The following is a 10,947-nucleotide window of genomic DNA, read 5'->3' as shown; positions in this document are numbered from 1 at the left end:
CTTAGAAGCAAATTCTTTTTTTTACTCTCATCCCTCTGTAAGACCACATACATTTTTATCCCTTTCTGGAAATATTTAGATTTTCAGGAGAGAACTAGCTCAAACCCGGCTTTTAATTATCAAGATAGTTCTAATATTCTATGGCATTTTTGCATTCAAAACTATAGACCACTTACAGAATAAAGAGAGAGAGAATGGGTGGTAGGAGTCAGCATAGCGGAATCTAGTTTCACCTCTACTCATTTCCCTCATTTTAAAGATAATTGGAATCATTCATTTGACTTTGATCATGTGACTAGAATGTAAAGAGATTATAACAGCAAAGCTTATGTATCTAAATATAGGTAGACACTATGGAAGAAATAATTATTTCAGGGATATTACTATTGTTTAAACATTTTCTAAAAAATCCTTCTTTGGAATAACTCTTAAGGCCACTAGAAAACTCAGTCTTCATAGACTTAAGCCACATTTAGTAGTAAAATATCTCTCAATTTATTCATCCACTTATATCTAGCTTGACTCTGAATGACTTATGGCAATTTTAGAAATTAAAATCCACCCAAAAGAACATTTTTTCATATATAAGGATTCTCAAAGCAATATGTCTATACAAAGTAGTCCAGATATTATTTCCAAGCATATTTTGACCAATTGTAGTATCATTACAATAAGTATTTAGCCATCTCAAGGAACAACTTCAAGAAGGCAGTACTCTTTTGGATATAGAAGTTTTCATATGTTTGTTAAAAATGAGTCATGTTACTTTGTAATATTCATCATTTTATAAATTTAACAAGATGGACAGTAACTTCCTAATTCATCCCCTCCATGTGGGGTCTTTTTGTAAACTATAGAATATTGTGTATTGGTAATGATTAAATTCATTTGTGATGGCTTATTTCTCAGCTGTGTTCTCTTCATATCATCTTCCGGTTTAGTTTCATTCAATTATGTTTATTACTAAAGTGTGCTCCTTGAAACACTAGGTCCTTAAGATCAAGCATAAGTTCTGTAATGAAACACATTTAAGAAATGTAGCCTACTGTACTCCCTCTTGGATTTTCACAATGCATATAAACACACCAGCAGCACTCCAGGGCTCAGTTATAGCTGAACCTACTTCCCTGGGAGCTACATCAAGACTCAGGCTTTTTTCCCACAATCCTCTCCTCTCCGGGTTCTCCCCTTCTCAGTTAATGGCAACATTATCCTTCCAGTTGCTCTAGCTAAAATCCTTGGGGTCATCCTTAACTCCCCCTTTTTCTTACAACTATATCCAATCCCTCAAGAAATCCTGTGAGCTATAACTTAAAAATAAAATTGTGTCACCTCTTTAATGCCTCCACCACAATCACTTTGGTTCAGTTATCACCATCTGTATTAGTTGGTTTTCACACTGCAGATAAAGACATATCTGAGACTGGGTAATTTATAAAGAAAAAGAGGTTTAATGGACTCATAGTTCCACATGGCTTGGAGAGGCCTCACAATCATGGTGGAAGGTGGAAAGGACATCTTACATGGTGGCAGATAAGAAAAAATGAGAGCCAAGCAAGAGGCAAAACCCCTTATAAAATCATTAGATCTCATGAGACGTATTCACCACCATGGGAATAGTATGGGGGAACTGCCCCCCATGATCCAATTATCTCCCACCAGGTCCCTCCCACATCATGTGGGAAATATAGGAGCTACAACTGAAGGTAAGATTTGGGTGGGGACACAGCCAAACCGTAGCACCATCTGTCTTTTAAATTACTATACCAGTCTCCAACTGGTTTCTCTAGTTTTGCCACTACTCTCCTTTAGTCTACTGTTAAAGCTTGAGTATGTCACTCCTCTGCCCAAGCCCCACCAGTAGGTTCCTAAGTCAGTGTACTAGTTCATTATTGCATGGCTATAAAGAAGTATCTGAGACCGGGTAATTTATAAAGAAAAGAGGTGTAATTGGCTCACAGTTCTGTAAGCTGTACAGGAAGCATGGCACTGGCATCTGCTTGGCTTCTGGGGAGGCCTCATGGAACTTTTACTCATGGCAGAAAGTGAAGCAGGAGTAGGTATATCACATGACTAGAGCAGGAGCAAGAGCTTAATTTATTTCACGAAAAAGAGGAGAGGAAAAGGGGCAGAGAAATCTGAGAAATGGTATAAAACGTAACCATTTCTGGTTGCCAGAAGGAGAGGGAGAGGAGGTACCACACACTTTACAGGATCAGTTCTCAAGAGAATTCACTCACTATAGTGAGGATAGCACCAACCCATGAGGGATCCACCCCCATGACCAAAACACCTCCCCCCAGGCCCCACCTCCAACACTGGGGATTACAATGCAACATGAGATTTGGGCAGGGACAAATATCCAAGCTATATCAGTCATCACAAAAGCCAAAGTCCTAATCAAAGCCTTCAAAGTCATATGTGATCTGTTTTTCAGCTCTCAGACCCTGCCTCTTTTCTGTATACCATTGTTCTTATCTCCTTTCCTATCTCCCCACTGCCTGTCCCAAGATTAATCCACTCTAATTATACCAGCTTTCTTGCTATTCCTGGAACATACCACGCATACTCTTGTTTCAGGGCTTTTATATTTACTCTTTACTTAAACATACCTTCTCCAGATATTTGCGTGACTCACTTCCCTACTTCCTTGAGGTTTCTACACAAATGTCACCTTATCAAACAAGCCCTCCCTGACCACCACCCTATGCAATCACTCCTTCCACTTCCCTATCCAGGACCTTCACTCTATATCCTTATCCTGCTTTGTTTCTCCTCATGGCACTATTGCCACCCAACACATCATATATTTACCTACTCATTTCTTGTCTCTCTCCTGCTATAATGTAAACTCTATGAAAGCAGGGTGTATTATTGCCTTCACCTGACTTTCCAGCGTCAGAATGGTGGCTAGCATAGGGAGTACTCAATAAATATTTGTTGGATCAATAAATGTATGTGCATTTCTGAGAAACCATGCAGTAAAGAAAGTTGTTTAAATATCATTCCCAAATATGTGTATCTACAAAACCACATTTTAAAACATAGTACTGAGTAACATCTCACTGAATACATTTTGGAATTCCATGGATATAAGGTGCAGTCCTAACTTACATGTGCTTCCAGGCTAATTGGGGAGAAACATAGGCAAATAATTCAATGTAACTTGATAAGTGATAAAAAATAGATGTATAGAGGGATGCTATAACAGGACAGGATAAGGCTACTTTGTCTAAACAGGGACCTCTGGGAAGGCTGCTTCCAGAAGGAAATTCCTGACTGCGCTACTACAAAATATGCTTTTGTAACTTTGACCATTATATAGATCTGTCAATCATTTTAATAGCATTCACTGATATTTTATGGAGTAGAATAAGACTTCCTACTCTTGATTTAAAAAAATTTGAAAACAGAAAAATCATAATTTGGGAGCCCTTTTGATAAAAGCAAGATCAAGGAGAAAGACCAATGTTATTTAGTTCAATAATGCCCAGGGTGATTATTTTGTAAGAAGAAGTTCAAAGAAATGTTAATAAGGGGTTATACATTAATAAGGGGTTATATTTGAGACATGATGTTTTTGTCACTAGGAAAAATTTACATATGCTGTAATGAGGTACACTCTGCCCTTGGGTAACTCAAGAAGAAATGAGCTGTGGCTGCCACTGGTGAAACTAGGATACCCCTTATCTTCCTTTCACTCTGCATAATGGAGCACATGTCCTTGTCTGCCCCTCCCACACTCATATCCAGCAAAGCCTGGGTAGAAGAAATCTCTCAGCATCCAGAGTCTGAGGGACCAGAATTTTCAAGACAAAAGAAGAGTCTTAGGTCTACGATGTCTTCCTAATACGGAAAGGGATGGAGTTTTCCAAGGGAGGGGATAGAGAAAACAGATAGTAGGGAGTATGAGCTGAATGAAGGCTGCAGGAAGAGAAAGAAAAAATAAAATAAAAAGGAATATGAAGGGAGTGATCATTGAACAACCTCCAAAGACATAATTTGGAGGCTTCTCTTTTTCTTACACCATTTCCACAGGGAATTGGGGATTCCAATCCATAAGTTAATTGAATCAGGACACAACTCCCGATCTTCATCCTCTATACTGATTACAATATTCTAATAGACATTTATCTTTATTCCCACCAGCACCTCCAAACTCTTCTCATTTTAGAAATGAAAGTTTCAAGTGTATGAAACTTTGTGAAAGTGCAATTAAAGAAACCAAGAGCAACCCAAGACCACTTCTCCCTACGTTCAGAAGTGAAGGCATGGTCACTGACCAGACTCAGCCAATCAGACTCTCACACTTGGATCTTTCAGTTTTTAGCAACAAATGCAAAAATAAAAGAAGAGTAATAAACACTGTTCTAAATTGTATTTTTATTTGGCATATAGTAAATTTCATTCATTTTATAGTACGGTTTCTGTAATTCTCATGAACGGATAGAGTCATGTACCTATGAGCACAAATATGATAGAACAGTACCTTTGACCCCCAAAATTCTTTTGTGTTGTACCTTTGTAGTCAAACCCTACCCTCCGCAGCCACTGATGTGTTCTCTGTCCTTACAGTTTTGTTTTTCCAGAATGTTATACAAATGAAATCATAAAATAGGTAGCCTTTGAGTCTACCCTGTTTTGCTTAGGTTAATACATTTGAGATTCACCTATTTTGTTAGATGTTTCGACAGTGTTATTACTGTGCCATATTTCATTGTTATTCATATGGTAATGCAAAGGACCTAGAATAGTTAAAACAATTTCAGAAAAGGAGAACAAAGTTGGAAGACTTGCATGACCTGACTTCAAGATTTACTATAAAGCTACAGTAATAAAAACAGTGTGGAATTGGTGAATAGATAGTCATGTAAACCCATGGAACCTACTAGAGAGTTCAGAAATTAAGTCACAGAAATATGATCAATTGATTTTTGACAAAAAATGCAAAGGGCAATTCAATGGAAAATTTGATGATCTTTTCCAAAAATGACGCTAAAACATTTGGATATTCACATGCAAAAACATAAAATTCTTATATATACATCACACTTTATTCTTCTAATATCTGTAGATTCTGTAGTGATATTTCTTCTTTCATTCCTGATATTTGCAGTATGTGTCTTCTATTTTTTTCTTGGTCAATCCAGGTAGAGACTCATCAATTCTTTCATCTCTATACAGAACCAGGTTTTAGTTTCATTGATTTTATTGTTTGCAATTTTGATTTCTTTTCTTAATTTGCATTTTTCCCCCTGCTTTGAATTTCATTTTTTCTAACTTATTTATGTGGAAACTTCGGTTATTAATTTGAGATCTTTCTTTTTTCTAACATAAGCATTTAATACTATAATTTAATACTATAATACTATAAATTTCATTATAAGCACTGCCTTTCCTGCCTCCCATAAATTTTGATATGTTCTGTTTTCTTTTTCACTTTATTCAAAATACACTCTAATTTCCCCCATTACATTCTTTTGACCCATTAATTATTCAGAAGTCTGTTATTTAATTTCCAAATAGCTAGTGATTTTTCTAGGTATCTTTCCATTATTGGTTTTTCAATATAATTTCATTAAGCCTAGAGAACATACTTTGTATGATTTTAATTCTTTAATTTGTCAAGGTTTGTTCTATGGTCAAAGATACAATCTATCTTGGTGAATGTTTCATGTACACTTAAAAATAATGTATATTTTGGGCAGTCATGGTGGTGAATGTCTGTAATCCCAGCACTTTGGGAGGCTGAGGTGGGCTGACTGATTGAGCCTAGGAGTTTGAGACCAGCCTGAGCAACATGGTGAAACCCTGTCTCTACCAAAAAAAAAATAATAATAATTAGCTGGGTGTGGTGGCATGCATCTGTAGTACCAACTACTTGGGAGGCTGAGGTGGGAGGATCACTTGAGCCTGGGAGGCAGAGGTTGTAGTGAGCTATGATTGTGTCATTGTACTCTGGATGACAGAGTGAGACGCTGTCTCAAAAAAAAAAAAAGAGAGAGAGAGAAAAAAAAAATAATGTATATTTTATGATAATTCCTTGAAACTTTCTATAAATATTAATTATTTCAAATTGATTGATAGTCTTGTTCAGGTCTTCAGATACTATATTTTTCAGTTCTAAAATTTCCATTTGTTTCTATTATGTAACTTCTGCCTCTCTATTGGGAACTTCTATCTTCTTATCCATTTTAGAATGTTCACCATGACTTTCTGTAGCATGGTTGTTATAGCTGGTTTAAGTCTGTTTCTGATAATTCCAACATCTGGGGCATCTCAGTGTTGCCCTCTGTTAATTCTGTTGATTATTGTTTCCTGGGTTTTTGTGGGTTTTTTTTTTTTCCTCACACATTGGTCATATGTTTTGATTCTCCCCACAGTCTTTGAGAAACAGGGACTCCTTTTTCTAGTTATTTTAGCCAAGAGATTCCATCTTTTCTTGGGGTTTTAGGTGCTTCCACCAAAGTGATGGAAGTATAGTGTCACAGCTGGGGCTGGCCCTGGGTCAGGGCTGGGAGAGAAAAAACATAAAAACTGTAAAAGAAATGGGTATTTTTCTCTTGTCACACTCTCTGGAAAGCAAAAATCCCTTTCCTGTGCTCTGCTAGAAAGAGATGATTTCTGCCAGAGTTTTTTTTGACAGTTAGCATATATTAGCTTGTCCTTAGTTCAAACCCAGGCATCAAAGGAGAAAAAAATCCATGAAACCCTTCTCCACTATAGGCTGTTAATCAAGTTTTTACTTTAATTTCCAATTCTTGCATTATTGTTTGCTTTTCATAGTCCTCAGGCAGTTGCTTTTTGTATTCTATCCAGAGCTTTAGTTATAACGCGGGGGAAAGATAGGCTGTAGTCTATATACTCCATTTTGGCGAGCACAGGAATTTTAGTAATAAAAATGTTTTACCCAATGAATAGAATTAATTTAATTAGCTTGCTAACATGCATATATATCAATCAAGAAATTAGTAATGACTTGATTATTAAATACTAATTTTTCAGGATATTTTCCTATGGGCCAAAAGACTACATGAAGTAAATTATGCTACATTCATAAAAACACAAAAGTGGGTGTGGGCAAACCACTGAAGTAAGTAGGTAAGCAGTTTCCAAGTTCTTAGTCAACATCATAGAATTGGTTCTCTTGAGCAGGCATGGTGACACACTCCTGTAGACCTAGCTACTCAGGAGGCTGAGGTGGGAGGGTTGCTTGAGCCCAGGATTTTAAGGTTATAGCGAGCTATGATTGTGCCACTGCATCGCAGCCTGGGAGACAGAGCAAGACCCTGTCTCTTAAAAAAATAGAAATAGTTCTCTTGGTTTTTTGCTCATTTTGTTTTGCAGTACTTCATGCCTTACACCTTTTTTTTAGTATATAAAAACATTGATACACTTCTGCTCAAATAAATTAGTTCTCCCAGCTCCACAGACTATTCTGGCAGTAATAAGAAGTTCTGTTGCCAAAGCAAATATGGAAGGGTGAGGATACACATCAGAAGAGGGATGGGGAAAGCATCTAATACATATCAATAGAGTCCTGGCACCTCCAAGTGAGTCTTTGACAGAAAAGGAGGCCCTGAGCATGGTGTTAGAGAGGGAAAAGACTATCTAGACCTCATTTGTTTCCATATTTTAGGACAATAAAACTAAAGTCAAGAGAGGTGATTTGTTCAAGGTCAACCATCTATCTCCTTATTGCTTACGTTTCAAAATTTAGCATAGCAGTTACAGATGGGGCAGTTCATTTTGAGAAACATGGCTTTGTGATTTGGGCGCTCATAGATTAATAAATCTTGTTGAGCAAACAGGATGGAGAAATCAAAGATGGAAAATACTAGGGCTAGAAGAAAAAGATAAAGAATAAGCTGAAGATGAGAACATTGTGTTCTGAGAAAAAGAAGGAGGAAGAGGCACAGAAAAGCAGAAGAGACCTGTCTTCATGGCAGCATTATTTTAAGTTCCATGGCCAACCTTATTGGGAAAAAAAAGTTTGCCATTCAGGAGAAAAATTACGTAAGACTAATATTCATCAGTACTTGTACCCACTTAAAAGCCAGTTGCCAATTTAAACAGTATCAAATTTATTTCTCTCCCAAGCAATAGCCTGAGCCTGAGACCTCTTCACCCACACTCCCATGAATTATTAGTTAGACTCTGTTCCTGAAGAACCCCCCTCTTCGTTATCTTTCACTTTAGAATGTGATCTTGCTTTTGCAGAGAGTGCTTAATGCTACACTAATGGCCACTTTCAGACCCAGCCCTGTGCAGACACAGCTGAGTTCTCTGCCCCAAGTCAGGCATTTATTTATTTGTTTCTTTATTTGTTTTTTGTTTTAATGAGATGGGGTCTCACTATGTTGCTCAGGCTGGTCTCCGACTTCTAGGCTCAGTGATCCTCCAGACTCAGCCTCCCTAGTAGCTGGGATTACAGACGTGCACTATCACACGTGGCTCCAAATCAGGTTTCTTAATTTGATTAACACTGTGTCAGCCTTAACAAACTAATTTTCCTTTAATCCAAAACCCTAAAAATAGTGAAGGAATAAAAGCAAATTGATAAACTAATTCATACTAAGAAGTTACTGACCAAAGCACTTTTCCCAAGGTAGTTGAGTTTAAACAGGGAACTCAAGATGATATAATGATTTAATCCCTAGGAATAAATTATGAGTGGTAGGAATGTCTGCATATCGTGTATCATTTAGGACACAGATTCGAGTCTAGCTATAGAAAAGGCCAAAGGAACAATAGCTTACACTAGTTCGTTTATTCTTCTCTCATATAACTGACAGGCAGGCAGCTTAGGCTGATTGATAGAACTGCTCCACAGTGCTGGACACCCCAGTCTTTTCTGTTTCATGATTCCATCACTCTCAGCACAGTATCTGTCTCATGGTCTAACATGGCTCCAGCTCTAGCCATCACATGTTCCCACCAGTCACAAGTCTGGGCCTCTGGAACGTCTGATCAACCAACTAAAGGTTGTGGTTTCTGTGACCCTCTCTTTGAGTTCAATTAATTTTCTGGAACAGCTTATAGAACTCAGGGAAACCCTCACTTATGTTTACCAGTTTATTACAAAGGATATTTTAAAGAATACAAATAAACAGCTGGATTAAAAGATACATAGGGCGAGATCTGGAAGGGTCCCAGACATAGGAGCTTTGGTCTCCACGGAGCTGGCACCCTCCACATCCACCCCTATGTGGATAAGTTCTTGTTCACCCTCCTGCAAACCTCCATGTGTTCATCTGTCCAGAGCTCTCTTAACCTTGTCCTCTTGGGCCTTTTATAGAGAATGCATTGGATAGACATGATAACCATGTACAAATGTGATTGAACAAAAAGGATATGAGCTAATACTATAGGCTAAGTTGGGGAACTCACCAAAGGCTATCTGTTCAGATTCTTCCTGGACTCTCTCTGCAGCATTCCTTTCTCCAGGGTATGGGCAGGACCCCATCTGAAATCAAGGTCTTATGACCTACAGTCAGACAAGGTAGGTCAGAGAATTTATTTATGGCCAGCTCCAATGTAGAAAGGCCCCAAAAGATTCCTACCTTGGGGAAAGAAAGGAGGTAAAGGAAAGCAGGAGATGGTCAGAGAGATTCTGCTTCCTGAAGCCTGCCTCTGAGGCCTAAAGTGCCCCGACATTATACCAAAAGACTGTAACAAGGGTTATAGGAGTTATGAGCCAGGAGCTGTGGATGAAAACCAAAATATATATCATAATATCATAGGTATTTTTAGCTGGACAGCCATATACCTACCTTAAATTTCTATTACTAGGATTAAAAATGAGAACATCTATAAGGAATAAAACTGTCAGAGTCTGCCACAGTAATTTTGATAAGGGGGATTTTTTTTTTGTGCACCCTTCAAACAACATCTTTTTTCCTCAAATATACCTGGTGGTTATTTTATAACAAGCATTTGTTGAATAGAAAAGCACTGGGCTTTATATTATAATGCAGATATTGACTATAGAAGATGTTTAAAGCAATATTTTTAAAATATCTGTTTTAGAAGTTGTAGATAAATCAAGATTTTGATTAAGAATTCTATTTTAAACCATGAATGGCAGTATTTTCAGTTTATTAAAGATGCAACCAATTGTTGTTTATTTGGATTTAAATGAGCAAGAAATAATGATGAAAGAGATGAGCTTCTTTCTTCTTCATTTTTTCTAATAAAACTGAAGCTGGTATTACACCAACTGAAAGGTTCTCTGGGTTCAGAGCAGCCTGAAACATCACTTACAGGATGATCACTCATAAAGAAATTTGCATAATGTATGAAATTCCAAGAAAAAGCCATTGAGCTCTTTAGCTTATAAACTTTAACAGCTAATAAAATCTGCTGAAAAATAAATTATTTCCCTTAATTCACCAAACTAATAAATTAAGCTTTACATATGGATGGATAACCTTATAAAGAGCTTTAGGATCCTAGGGAAGTATTGAAGCAAGCCCAAAATTACACTTTAAATACACACTTTAAATAATATATTCTTATGACCTTAGGGTTATCTACTTCATTTATAAAGTAACCAAAGATTAAGAATCTCTTGCACTTTAAGTCCATCCAACCATTAACCTTCCAATCTTGTTTTCTCATCATGAAATAGTGTTGTAACTACTATTAGGATTATTTGCCCTTTCCCCTAATTCTCTTTCATCGATTTGGTACAAGTCAACTCTAATAGCCAGGAGGACAGTCACACTCTGGGGTAAGAAACACACCCATTAAGAGGTAAATCAAGTGTGACAGAGACTTCTGTCTACAGGATATTAGAGACTTTGTGAATTGTGCCTGGCCTGCAAATTTTATTGTAAACCATGAGAACCATTAACCAGTGGGAAACAGTTTTATTCCAATCAAAACAAAGGCATCGAATATTAAGAAAAATAAAACCCAACTGCACAGGTGAGTGAAAAATGCCAA

The sequence above is a fragment of the Macaca mulatta genome, chromosome 6 (genome assembly GCF_049350105.2).
Source record: "Macaca mulatta isolate MMU2019108-1 chromosome 6, T2T-MMU8v2.0, whole genome shotgun sequence".
NCBI lineage: Eukaryota > Metazoa > Chordata > Mammalia > Primates > Cercopithecidae > Macaca > Macaca mulatta.
Note: the sequence above shows the minus strand (reverse complement) of the source record.